This window comes from Dromiciops gliroides, chromosome 6 (genome assembly GCF_019393635.1).
Source record: "Dromiciops gliroides isolate mDroGli1 chromosome 6, mDroGli1.pri, whole genome shotgun sequence".
NCBI lineage: Eukaryota > Metazoa > Chordata > Mammalia > Microbiotheria > Microbiotheriidae > Dromiciops > Dromiciops gliroides.
Window position 1 is genome coordinate 132,588,637 of NC_057866.1, and position 15,130 is coordinate 132,603,766.

Sequence of the window (15,130 nt, forward strand, 5' to 3'; positions counted from 1 at the left end):
TACTATGGTATGATTTTTATAGAGCAGCCTCTTACATAGATTGTTTTTGTTTGTTTCCTGTCCTGAATGTTCTGATTCCCCTACATTATTTAAATATGCTGCTTAAACTTTTTTCTTAAACTGAGAATATGTGCTTATTTTTAGTTTATTAAATACTTTTCATTAGTAATTGTGAACTTTGGTTTGCTTAATTGGATATTTAATTATAAAAATGACTAATGTTCTAGTATATTTAGTGAGTAATGAAATAATTCTTAATTATTAGAAAATGTAATTAATTTTTAATTATTTTTTTGCCCAAGCATATTCAAAGGCTGAAATTTGCATTATTCAACTATAACTCTGTTTTTTAAAAAGACATGGAAATGTAGTGTGTACTCAGAAATAAATTATAATTTCATAATTTAAATATATTATAAATGAGCAAAATTATGACTAGCCTGGAACTCTCAGGCAGTAAACTCTTTTGAATTGACAAGTTTTCTCACATTCCTTTTTTTTTTTTTTTAGTGAGGCAATTGGGGTTAAGTGACTTGCCCAGGGTCACACAGCTAGTAAGTGCTAAGTGTCTAAGGCCGGATTTGAACTCAGGTTACTCCTGACTCCAGGGCCGGTGCTCTATCCACTGCGCCACCTAGCTGCCCCTCACATTCCTTTTTAAGACTATTAAAAGAAGGAGGCAAACATTTTGGATAGAATTTTTTTCCAGAACCAATAATATACTTCACTTAAAAAAAAAATGAGTACCATTATGATTCTAGAGGACCAAAAAAAAATAGAAGGCTGCTAATCTTCTTATGTAGCTTGTGATGGACTCAAGATGCAGAATACTACTGGTATACATACATATGCACATGCATATACATATAGAGAGAGTTGAACTTTAAATATTAATAAAACCAACCAAACTGACTTCCTTATTTATATATGAATCAAGAATTTCAAGGTCTAAAATGTCCATAAGTCTGTCAATTCCTCTGTTTCTCCTCTACCATTTTGTCTGCTCATTTTTCTTATCTATAAAACAGGGAGTTAGGGTAAAGGTCAAGGGTTCTTAATGTAGTACCCATGAACTTAAAAAAAAAACATTTTGGTATCTGTACTTATTGTAATTTGTTTTCCTTGATACCCTGTATATTTTATTTAATGTATTTAAACGCAATATTCTGATAAGGGGTGCATAGACTTTACTAGACTATTAAAGAAGTCCTTGGTATGGAAAAAGTTAAGAGTTCCCAAGCTAGCTAACTTCAAAAGTGATTTTTACTTATAAATCTATCATCTTGTTATTTGTTATTATTGTCCCTTGTTGTGATTAGTTAGATGCTAGAATTTTTGAGTTACAATAGTTTGTAAATAATATTTTATAGGGAGAAGAAAGTAAATTTGAACGAAATAACAGTAAAAAACAAATTTATAAAATCATCCTTGAGTGAATTATGGGAATGGGTATCTCAAAAAGTGTACTGTGCTAGTTACAGCTCCCTTGGTGAACTAACCTACTTTACTGACATTTTCACAGTGAATGAGGATGTAATGACCTTGACAACACCAGAAGGATAATATTTGTTTTTATGGCTCAAAGACTCTTAAACTCATGATCCAATCTAGTTGGTAATATGCAGACAATGGGCCATTGGACCATTTCCTCTGGTTGTAAATTTGTTTTTCAGTGGAAGGCCACCTGAAGATTATCCAGGGGGATATTTGCCCCCCAGAGATAGAAAACAGAGGAATAGACTAAATTTACCCTACTATTTTGTTTATAATACAGGAGTGCCAATGAACAGCATATATTTTAATCATTCAAAAAATAACAGACGCTCTGGATTTTAGTACTGTTCTGATTAAGAGCAAAGGAGTTGGTCCTTAAAATAAGTGGTTATTCTTCTCTTTCCCCTCCAATAGTTTTCCTTTTATAAATAATATGATATTTCTCCATTGATTAAATTATAGAGAATGCTAATGCCAGATAGCCACAATTCATCTCTAGTTTTCTCTTGGTTCCAATTAAGATTCTTGGAAATGAAAGAGAGGTAATACTACTGTTCATTTACCTAAGAAGATATTCTAAGTGAAGAGAGGCTAGAATACACTTGTATTTGATTGACAGTACAAAGACTTGGGTAACAGTGTTGTAAGAGGCACTTCCTGGGTTTGGAGGAGTAGTGGCTAAATGAAATAAACCTTTGGGTTATGCTCTTTCAGTTGTCTGTCATGTTTGCGCATGAACTAATGACCATTTTGAGCATAGATCTTAACAGTAAATTATTTTAAAGAAAGCTACTTATTGCTACTGCCTTGCCAATTACTTCCACATAACTTCTTATCTCTCACTGCCTTTCATGCCTAAGCAGCTCAAAAAATTCTTATGCAATAAATGCATTTTACATGAATGGTTTTATGTCAGGTTCTGAAGAGAAAACTTAATCAGATGTATAGCTATTCAGAGTACAATTTTTGTATGCTTAACTAGAAGCAACAATAGCAATTTCCTTCCAAATAATAACAAAAAATCATATGCTTTCTTGGACTTGAATCTGTTCACACACACACACACACACACACACACACACACAAAGGAACAGAAAAGTGAGAAGGTAATTTTATATCAAGAGACTAAAAGTCAGAACTACTGGGTTTTATTCCTGTCTATTCTTCTAATAAATTTCAATAAATCACTAAATCTCATTTGCTTTATCTCTATTAACCATGAGTATAGAAATTATAAGAAATTGAAAAAAAATCTTCCAAAACGTTAAAAGATAATTACTTTATAGTGAGAATATGGCTTTTTGTTCTTGTTGTTTTGTTGAAGGGAAAGGGAGAAAACTTTCTCCAAGTGAAACCATTCAACATTTTTCACTATTTTTGTAGAATATCATTTTTTATGTGAAAATAAAAGTACTTGTGTCTATTCATTTAAGAGAAGCATAGGAAACTACCTAAAAAACAGTTAGGTTCTTATTTCTCTCATCCTAAAGGGGGTCTTTATATATATATATTTATATATATATATATATATATATATATATATATATATATATATATACATTTTTTTTTGGTGAGGCAATTGGGGTTAAGTGACTTGCCCAGGGTCACACAGCTAGTACTTGTTAGGTGTTTGGAGCCGGATTTGAACTCAGGTCCTCCTGAATCCAGGGCCAGTGCTCTATCCACTGTGCCACCTAACTGCCCCTTTATATATATATATATATATATATATATTTTTTATTTTTGCAGGGCTATGGGGGTTAAGTGACTTGCTCAGGGTCACATAGCTAGTAAGTGTCAAGTGTCTGAGGCCAGATTTGAACTCAGGTACTCCTTAATCCAGGGCTGGTGCTTTTATCTACTGCACCACCTAGCTGCCCCCTAAAGGGGGTCTTTTGCAAGAGTAGCCTTGCTATCAAAGACATCTACATTCCAAGTACAATATTGAAAATACTATAATAACTCTAATGTAAAAAAAAATAATTCCCTGATTCCTCTTTTAGTAATGTCTATCATCTATCTTTCTATCATCTATGTATCTATATCCATCTATCAATCTATTTATCTATCTTTCTATATTGTGACCCTCTATGATTTTAGCTTACTTGAAATTGATCAAATTAATTTGTGAATAACTAAACACTATATTTATTTAATATTTTTTCTATCTCAGAATTATTAAGCATTGATAGCTAATGTTGTAAGTGCAGATAATGGAGGAAGATATATATTCTTTGCATAGAAATATTTCAGCTTGATTTGCCTTGATTTTTGTGTGTTGTTTTGAAGACAACCCAGCTTATTCCCAAGTAATTAGAAACCATTATTTTATCCTTCTCTTTAGTTTTGACAATTACTTTTGCTGCTGATGAAATCATCCTGATGTAAGATGAAACCTTTGTGTCTGCAGATAGCAAAAGGCTTCTAAGGAAAAAAAAAACTTGGCTTTTCCAGTTATGTGAGAAATTCAGGCGAAATTAGACAATGTTCCTACTCTTTCATGTATTTGTTGGCTGAACTTATACAAAGAACTTAAACATCAAGAGGGGGGAAGAGAATTTGGAACTCAAATTTTTTTTAAAAAGAATGTAAAAAATAAATAAATGCTTTTACAAAAAGAATAACAGGTTAAATTTTCCACATTTTCAAAATATAAATTTTGTAGTTTGGGGAAAAAAAGGGAAAAGCATGACTATATCCATATATTCAAAGTGATGATTTCAGATTATTGTCTAGAATATCTTAGGCTTCAGAATTCTTATTATTAAGTGGAAAGTTTTCTTTTTCCACAAAAGTAAACTAAAACTTTTCAAGTATATATTAAAATTTTCCGATTTTTAACTTTCTGGCAGTGAAAAGTCATATTGATATAGTAAGAAAAGAGCTGCTTTTGGAATCACTGTACCTGAACTGGAGTCCAAGTTTAAAACTTTTTGTGTGAATGTGGTCAAGTTATTTTATTTCTCTAAGCTTCCATCTTCCTCTCCCATAAAATGGAGATAACACTTATATTTTAAATTTTATAGGGTTGGGGGGGCAGCTAGGTGGCATAGTGGATAAAGTACCAGCCCTGTATTCAGCAGTACTTGAATTCAAATCCGGCTTCAGACACTTGATACTTACCAGCTGTGTGATCCTGGGCAAGTCACTTAACCCTTATTGCCCCGCCCCCCCAAATATATAGGGTTTTGATGAGATTTCAGTTACAGTATATATAAGGCATTTTGTAACTCACATGTGTTAAAAATGTTAGCTATTATTAATTTAATATCATATTTAGAATTTTCACATTTGATCCCCATTACAGCCCTTTGTGATGGTACAACTAATGCTAATATCCACTTTTTTCTTTTTTTTTTCTTTTACAACTCTAAATCTTATTAAAACTTTCCTTGTATGGTACAAAATTCTTTGGTACATATAATTCAAAGTCAGGTATAATGTTAGGTACTAAATAACAAACCCCTTTCAAATCATAGTTAGAAGTTTGTAACATACCTTTTCATGATAATCTCACCAGAGACAGTAAAAATATTATTATCCCTATTTTATATATATATATATATATATATATATATACACATATATACACACATATATACATATATATACATATATATTTCTTGTTATCCCCATTTTAAAGATAATAGACCTTCATTTGAATCTTAGCACACACAGTGATGAGCTATATGATCTTGGGCAAATCATTTAATCTCTTTAATATCTGATTTTGATGGGAGAGGAAATTGAAACCACAGAAATTATTACTTATATATGGTCACACAGTATAGATCAGAGCCTGGATTTAAACCCAGATCTCTCCTGATTCCTTCCGAGACCTCATTATTTCCACTTCACTGCGCTTCATTAATTTATTATAATTTGTTTTTTAGAATGCACATGAACTTTTCCTATCTTTTTATGTGGTTTTAGCACATTGTTTCTGTTTAAAGATCTGTAAAATGAAATGTCTATATATTCAGGGATGAAAATGATGATTGTAAAAGCCTCCTATACCCCGACTTCAGGCATACCACACTTCTTTTTCCCCTGGAACATTAGTGTTTCTTCTTATACTTATCTCTTCTTCAGTGGAAAAAAATAGGTGCATATATTGGCTTTATTTATTTATAGTATTTTATGGGTAAATCTGTCATTATGGACACTCTCTCCATCAAGGCAAATCATAACGCATTTATACTTTGGTATAGGTTCACTGAGAGTTACAGTGATGTAGAAATCCATTGCCCTATAAATGAGTTTCTCCAAACTTATGAGTCAGTTCTCTTAATGGCATTCATATAGTCTCATTTGGGTCTATACTTGAGTTTTTTCCAGTTTGGGGAGAATTACTAGGGTTCGTTCTCTACTGGCCTAGCCTTCAAAAACCCAGAACCACTTGTAATCCACAATAAGTTGGTAGGACCGTAGGATCATAGATATGGAGCTAAAAGGTGCCTTAGAGTTTTCAAGCCAAACTTCCTCAGTTTACAAATTGGAAAACTAGCACACTCATAGAATCACAGAATTTGAGACTTTTAAGTATGAAGATGCAAAGTAAACTCTTTCCTCAAAGGTATTGAAATGACCCTCTAAATCTATCAAAGTTTACCTGTTGTGTGTGTGTGTTGATTTTTTTTGTTTTTGTTTTTTTTTTGTTATTTAGTTTTTTAGAAAGTGTAATTCAGATTCAAAAATTGAAAATCAGCTTAAGTTCCTTAAAAGGGTCCTTATGGCTATTTTCTCTCATTTGTGAACCAATATTTCCCTTCACAGCTATCCTGCCCACTTTCTAACTCTCTTATATGTTGTCTTCCATCATTAGAATATAAGCTTTCTGAAGGTAGTAATTGTGTCTTTGCCTATATTTGTATGCCCACAAGGGGCAGCTGGGTGGGGTAGTGTATAAAGCACAGGCCCTGGACTCAGAAGGACCTGAGTTCAAATTCAGCCTCAGACACTTAACACTTACTAGCTGTGTTACCCTAGGCAATTCACTCAACCCTCATTGCCACGCCAAAATAAAACAAAAAATTTTTGTATGCCTGCAGCTTAGTGAACACATGGTAAGTTGTAAGCACTTTTTAAATACTTCTTGACTTGATTACTTCCTTTAAAAAGGTCACATGACTTAGTGAATAGAGTAAAGGGTTTGGATCCTACTTTTCATACTTACTATGTTTCTAACTCCCTAGGACTTACCCATTAAGTGACAGATTATTGAGATTTGCTTGGTGAAGAGTATTTCTACGCAAGGAGTTCCCCAAACTTGTTTTCCTGACTGACAAAATCATAGATTCTTCCTGTATTTACTTTAAATCCATAACTTGTGTATGTAGTTATTTTGATCTTCACTTGTAGTTGACAGGTATGGTAAGATGCCCAACGTTTCTAAATTAAGCTTGTGATGCCTTTGTGATTCCTTAGATCCCAAACTAAATTTTGACTTTTTAAAAATGCCTTTGATTAAGATTTCAGTATGAAAGTAGTATAGAAATCTGTCAGAAAATGAACAATTTGCTGAAATGGCTCAGCTTTTCGAGCTGACAGCATTTTAGTACACAGAGGGGAGTTGTCAAAATTTCTCTGCAGGCAGTCACATCCTTTACTCTAAGGCATATTTTAAAGTGAAATGAATGAGGTGGCCCAGTTCAACATTTTTCATTCCTGGGAAAACCTCCAATTCATCTATTTCTCTCTTATGTCAAGATGGTGTTAACGTGCTTGATCGTTCTGATCACTTCTTGCAGACTTTGGCATCATATTGCTTAGTGGTGAAACTTTCTGACTCTGAGCTATCTTTGGGCCAATCCAGCATAGCCAGCTCACTGAAGAGGCTGTTACAGCTTGCTGGGGTGTCTAGCTGAGAGAATCTCAGGAAGATCAAAGGGATAGATTAAAAGAAGTGAGGTATGCTGACCTGATTAGAAAAAAAAATTAAATATTGCCTCTCACCTTTTCTTAATGAGAATAGTGGGGGTTTTTAAAACCACAATTTAAAATTCTCCTTTAATTCCTCATTATCTGGCAAGCCTGTAAGTTTTATGACATGCAAAGAACATTTTATGAAAAGTAAAACTGTGGAAAATCTATTCAAAATATTCCCTTATTAATTTCAGAATATGATAAGATCCATGTTCATAGCTTGAGTGCTCTTTGTATATGTACATACATGTATATATAACTCATACCATAGAGAAACATTGAAATAGGACTATAGTGGACAGTCACTATAATCATTGTATAAGTACTGTTAATTATACAATTATACATGATAGAAAAGTAAGACTATTGTCAATCTAAGGTAAAAATATATTTTATCCTATACTCTATTGTACTACATGTTGCCTATCAGAAGGGAGTATGTAACTCACAGCTAGAAGATTTTCTCAATTCAATTGGGAACTTTCATTTTATAGATCACATCAAAGAATTTATAGAACTCACTAGTTTTACAAAGATATTTTTAAATTATCATGTTAAGAGAATAATAAATGTTATAGGACTCTTTTGCTATATTACCGAATTTTCTAGTATTATAAAATACTAAGATGAAGCTTTTTCTTTTCCTTTTTAATAATGTGTCAACCTCTTCATAAGACCTAGCATTTATATAGCACTTTAAGGTTTAAAAAGTGTTTTATATATGTTATCTCATTTGAACCTTGAAGTAATACTTAGAGGTAGGTGCTGTTATTATTTCCAATTTGCTGAAGAGGAAACAGAATGGTTAAATGACTTGTCCATATTTAGACTGCTAGTAAGTATCTGAGGCAGAACTCACACTCAAGTCTTCTTGATTCCAAGTCCAACATCCTTTTCATTGTTCCTCCTAGTTCTGTGCTTTAACATTCATTCATTTAAGTATGTATTCAGCATAAAACATTTTCTATTTATACTATATATAAGAAAGAATACAAAATATACAAAACATGGTCCTTACACTCAAGGAGTTTTCAGTATGATTTAATCTAAGTAATGCTTCCCATTCCTTAATATTCCTTGCTATTCTTCTCTAAACACAGATTATAGATGTAATAGTGTGTCCCAGTTGCTTTGTCTTATGTAGAAAAAAAATGTAACAAGTGTTCCAAACCAGTTTAAGTTGAATAAAAGTAATTTGAGAATAACCATTGTATGCCTTTCTAATAAAATGTTGCTATATGCTATATGCATTTTTGTGTGTGTATGAAATCCCAATTATAAAACTTTAATTTAAAGTACAATATGAATGTTCGCAGAAGAGAAAATTAATGAGCACAAAACATGAAAGATTTTCCTCATTCATGGTATTTAAACTCTGGACTATAATTTAAGTAATTGGTACATTCTTTTTTTCTACTAGATTTTGATATGTGATTTGAATTTTAAATAGAAATATGATTCAAGAATATGCACAATTTTACCCTTTGGTGTAGTGAAAGACAATTGTAATTTTTTTTTAAAGTATAGTTTACCTTTGGACAAAGCTGATAGAAATGTGTTACCTGACCTGTTTAGGGCTGTATGTTAGCCTCTTAATGAAAATAATGGTATTCCCTTTTTTGTAGCTTAAGGGGGAAAGTTCTATAGAATTTTTTTTTAACAATGCCCTTCTAAAGCCTTTGGCTTAGTTCCATTACTTTTTCTATCTAGACAATCTCCTCTGAACCACCAGCAAGGCACCTGGTAAAGGCTTATATAACTAATTTTTAAGGAAATTGGCACTATGTTGTAGAAATTTTTATGTAATCATTTAAATAAGGATGATTTATGGAATTTAGCATTACTTAAATTCTGATTGTGCCAAATAGAAGTAATGCTAGGGGGTTTGATAAAGGTAACTTAGTGAATTGTTAAAGCAATGAATGTCAGGTGTGCCACTAGCAGAAAACTGCCATGTTTAGCTGCTTTGTTATTTCATAAAAGTGGTGTAATAGTTATTTAGTATGTGATAGTAATAAAGTTCCCAATTATAATTTAAAAAAAATAATTTAAAAAAAAAAGGGCAGCTAGGTGGCGCAGTGGATAGAGCACTGGCCCTGGAGTCAGGAGTACCTGAGTTCAAATCTGACCTCAAACACTTAACACTTACTAGCTGTGTGACCCTGGGCAAGTCACTTAACCCCAATTGCCTCACTTAAAAAAAAAAACAAAAACAAAACAAAAAAAAAAAAAAAGAAAGACAATTTAAAAAATAATTGGTGAAAGGGAACCCACATTACATTTAGTACTTCTATTTCTCAATAGTACTACATATATGTAGATATATAAATGTATGTGTTCATATGTGTATATATGTGTGTATATATATGTTTGTATAAGTATGTGTATATACACACATATATGGGTAACTGTTGACTAATCTACCACTAAAAAAGACAAAGTAGGAGGTTAACATTTCTGTATTACTAATGTTGCCATTATGAGCAAAATCATGATGAGAATGATTCAGGTAGAATTTAGGTCATCAGGAGCAGAAAATTTCTGAGTCTGAAATATTTGTTCTTATTCCATGGTAAAGTTCTACTTCTATTTTCTTTGGATGTTGTACTTCAGGCCCTTAGGTCAAGAGAGACCTGTCCTCAAAAATGACCTGTAATGCTTACTAATAGTGAGACAGTAGACAAATCATTAACTTTCTAGCCTCAGTGCCTACATCTGTAAAATAAAGGTAATAATATCAATAGTTTCAGGGGCAGCTAGGTGGCACAGTGGATAGAGCACCAGCCCTGGATTCAGGAAGACCTGAGCTCAAATTCGGCCTCAGACATTTAACACTTACTAGCTGTGTGACCCTGGGCAAGTCACTTAACCCCAACTGCCTCACCAAAAAAAACAAAAACAAAAACAAAACAAAACAAACAAAAATGATATCAATAGTTTCTGTATGGTAGGGCTAGGGTAAGTATGAAATCAGATTATATTTTAAATACAAACTTATATTTATTTTTATGTTTATTGTATTTAAAATATAAATTTATTTAAATATAAATATATTTAAAATATAAAAAGAGATAATCTTGCCCTCATTAAGTTTACATTCTAAAAAGGGATTATATTTTTTCTTCCAGGAGGAATGGGGGGTGAAGGGAAAGAGAGGAAATGGATACCTATTGAAGGAGGGAGATTCCCATATAATCTGTGGGTTATTAGATAATATTCTGAAGCATAGTCTGCTGTCTAGGACCACCCATAAGATAAAGCAAGCAAAGTGGGTTATTTTGCACATCCTCATGCAGAAATCAGCTATGTTGGGCCCTGAGTTAAGAGGGACAAAGATGAGTGGATTAACTTGACCAGGGCCTGGGTCATGGATTTAGGAAGGCCCAGGAAGTCTAGGTCTCTGGTTTGTGTGGATTATGTTGGTCCATGTGGCAAGGAGTCCAGCAAAAGGAGGCAAGTGGTGAGATACAACCCTGGTTGAATGGCACTATAGAAATGTCACCTATTATATAGTGCCAACCAGTTGTCTGCTTAGGAAGATCCATTTTTGTGTAAGTATGTTTTGTAAATATGATAATTATAGAACCTCAATAACGAATAGCTTTGCAATGGATTACTGCAAATACAACATAGTTGAATTATAAAAACCACAATATAAGCTGAAAGGTTAATCAAAACACATCTAGTAAGTGTCTGCTTTGGATGAAATAGAGAGATTGGAGGTAGAGGGATCAACTAGCAACCTTTTGTATTAGTCCAGCCATGAGGTGATGAAGTCTGCACCAGGGTGGTGTCAGAGAAGTGAAGGGGGCAAAAAAAGAGGTTACAAAGGAAAGAAGTTCAGGACTTGGCAAATGATTAGATAAGAGAAGTGAGAGTGAAGAGTCATGGATGACATTTAGGTTGCAAATCTCAGTTACTGAGAAGATGGTGTTACCATAAACAGTAATAGGGAAGGGTTTGGTAGTGGAGAAATAATGAGGTTAGCTTTGGACAGGTTGAATTTAAGATGTCTACAGAATATCCAATTAAAGATGTCCAAGAACTTTTGAAGATGCAAGTCTGGAGGTCAGCAGAAGGCTTGCTCTGGATCAGCAAATTTAAGAATCATCAGCATAGAGAAAATAAATGAATTCATGAGAGCTGTTGAGATCATCGAGTTAAATTGTTGTTACTGTTTCATTGTTTATTCTTCCTGTTCAAAGCGTACCAAGGCCATCACTAGTGATGTCTTTACTTGCTCTTGAATAGGATTTAAATGAGGAAAAGTTGGACAAAGCAAAAGTAATAGCAAATTCTGAGTGATAACACTGCCAGTTTGGTTCCTGATCTTTTCATTCTGGCTTCTTTTCCTTCTTTCATAGTAGGTGTACTTGTACAAGTAAGTGTACGTGTTTCCAATCAAGTGACTAAATTAAGACAAAATATCAGAATAACTCTGTGCTTGACTTATTTAGGCAATAAAGCTAGTGATGATGAAGCAAAGGTCAGTGATGGGATTTTCTCTAATGAAGAGGATGATAAGAAAGGGAGGGAATGAAACTAAAAAAGGCATAAAGCTCAGAAAAGTTTCATGGTACAGTAGACAATTTGAATTCAGAACCTGGTTTCAAATTCTACCTGAAAAGCCTCTAGAAAATCACCTGTATGACTCTATACTTTCTGGGTCTCTTCCCAATACATTTCCCCTTCATTATCAAGCTTCTATTCCTCCCCTCCCCCTATGACCCTCCCCCTCAGAAAAAGAAAAAAGAAAAACAAAACCCTTGTAACAAATAAGCATAGCAAGTCAAATTAATCATTTTGGCCATATTAAAAAATGTGTGTGCCATATTCTATAATTCAGTCCTTCACCTTTCTGTTAGGAGGTGGGTAGCATTCTTCATCACCAATGCTCTGGACTCATAGTTGATCATTTTGTTGATAGGAGCTCAAAATTTCTGTTTACATTTTTACCTGAAGGTAGACTTCAGGAGCACCAGATGGTTTAGGTCAGAGAGGGATTTGAAGATAGAAATACAAATTGTTATAATGCTAAGCATGCCCAATTTTCCATCAGCAAAAGAAACATCTTGACCTATGGTATTTTATCAGTAACAGAGAGTTGCTTTACAAAAAGACATTGTACTGATTTTTCTTTAAATGTCCAGCTACTTTGATAGTAATTTTAAATATTTAATAATACCAAACCCTACATACCATTCTCAAATGTAGTTTGGTGTGAGCACTTTACCATTCCTACGTGGAATAATTATTTTCATGAGACAGAGAGGGATCACTTTCTAGGGTTCATATGAGTGACAAGAGTAAAAATGATAACATTATTAAAGAGCCCAGAAGCAAAAAAAAAAAAAAAAAAGACAGCTTTTTGCATTGCTCTTGAGGGGGGGGATGCTGAATCTCTGGAGAGAAAATAATCATGATCAGCTGCTGAAAATTTTAAAGCAAGCAAAAAAAAAATAACATAAAAGCTTTTTGTAGAGCTATAGACTACTCCACTTATTTATAGCACTCTACAGAAAATGAGTAAAAATTGAGATGAAAGGTGGTGAAACTAAAGAAACCAGGAGGGACTAGGTTGTAGTAAATGCTTTTTACTTGAAGCGATGAACTTCTTTATTTCTCTCCTTACTTATCTCCATATTTTATTTATCTCATTTTCCATTTGATGGACAGTGGTGACATATGTGAGTATAGCTAGCTACTAAAATATGTAGAATCTGAAATAGATGGTCTGGGATAAGTCTTTGAAATAAGGAGCTTTATTTCATTTACTCTCAACTGTTCAAAAGGGATTTAATTCCCTCTCTAGTTGTTTCCTTTAGTGGAGTTTCCTTTGAAAGTTAGCCTTAATACCCTCTGCCCTTTAACCACATCTATTTTTGAGACACTTATTTTATAATAATATCCTTGTAGAAAAGAGGCACCAGTGCTTTAAATGTTGTCCCTGCTGCTATCTGGGGCAGATGTAATGGCTGCAATCCTGTTTCCATGTCAAGATGCATAAATGATTAAGCATATATTGTAGAAAATGCGGAGTACTTCTTCTGTGACACACAGTGCTGAATAAATACATATTTTATCTGAGTTCCACAACTTAAGAGGGACATGGAAAAATTGGAGGTGGGCCCAGTAAGAAATGAGAAGTAGGACCTTTGTAAAGGATTAAGAAACTGACAGTGCCTTCTTAAGGCACTGAGGTGACTTCCCTCAATACCTATACTTCTCAACTCTGTAGCATTTGGCACTGTTGACCAGAGACCTTTTCATGTCTTCCATTGATTTCCATGGCACTGTACTTTTCTGGGTCTCTTCCCAATACATTTCCCCTTCATTATCAAGCTTCTATTCCTCTGCTCCCCTTATGACCCTCCCCCTGAGAAAAAGCAAAAAAGAAAAACAAAACCCTTGTAACAAATAAGTGTAGCAAGTCAAATAATCATGTTGGCCATATTAAAAAATGTGTGTGCCATATTATATAATTTAGTCGTTCATCTTTCTGTTTGGAGGTGGGTAGCATTCTTCATCATCAATCCTCTGGAATCATAATTGATCATTTTGTTGATCAGAGCTCAAAATTTCTTTTAAAAATATTACACTTTTTTTTTCTTATCTGCTGACTTTTCTTCCCTCTTATTTGAGTCATTTTCTTCTTTTAATTCTTTCTTTTTTTCACTAACTTTTTTTTTCAGGGCAACGAGTATTAAGTGACTTTCCCAGGGTCACACAGATAGGAAGTGTCAAGTGTCTGAGGCCGGATTTGAACTCAGGTACTCTTGAATCCAAGGCCAATGCTTTATCCACTGTGCCACCTATCTGCCCCCTTTTAATTCTTTCTTGCCCAACTGTGGATGACTTCCCAGGCTGTGTTTTAATTGTCTAAAAGATATGCTAGTCCTTCTGGTGATAAGCCTGTCCAGATTGAGTTTAGTTGCTTGGTACAGTAGTTGTCAGGGCTACCAGAGTTTTTGCTTGTTTTGATGATTTTAGAACACAAGGTCATCTCTAGTTACAGCTGGGTGGCCTGAAGTCAAGAAGACCAGAATTCAAGTTCAGCCTCAGACAATCACTAGCTATGTGATCCTGGGCAAGTCACTTAACCTCCATATGCCTTAGTTTCCTTATCTGTAAAATGAACATATTAATAGCAGCTACTTCCCAAGGTTATTGTGAGTATCAAAGGAGATTATAATTGTAAAGCACTTAGTACAGTGCCTGGTTTTCTCTGTGTGTGTGTGTGTGTGTGTGTGTGTGTGTGTGTGTGTGTGTGTGTGTGTTGTTTTTGGTATTGTTGTTAATTCTTAATTACCTCACATCATTAAGACTTTAGTGAAAATTTCTCTTACGGAGTACTTTAAAAAGTGTTTCAGTTATTAGTACTATATTCAAGCCAGGGCATAGCAGGTAAAGACCAAAGTATCTGATAATTACAGATAAACTGATGTAGTTTTTCTCTATAATATTAAAGACTTACCATCTCCACTTAACAGCATGCGATTTAAATGTTTCATTTCCCTAGAAGTGGAATATTCCTTACATTATTGGTAGCAGGGTAGTATCTGTATAATGTTCTTAAATGTCATTATGAGGAACCCTGAAGACTAGACCCTCTTCGTGGTCTGCATTGCCAGCTAGAAAAATGCTTAGGGCAACAGCAGCTACTATCAACAGGGAGCCATATTAATTATTTAGAATGTGCCTCATAAGAGGA

The 15,130-nt window shown here is 33.8% G+C and overlaps 1 protein-coding gene across 16 annotated transcripts in view; it reads left to right on the top strand.

The window, feature by feature from the left end:
* ADGRL3 (adhesion G protein-coupled receptor L3) overlaps positions 1-15,130 on the top strand; it is a 971,834-nt gene that overhangs the window by 665,880 nt on the left and 290,824 nt on the right. The window lies entirely within an intron of this gene.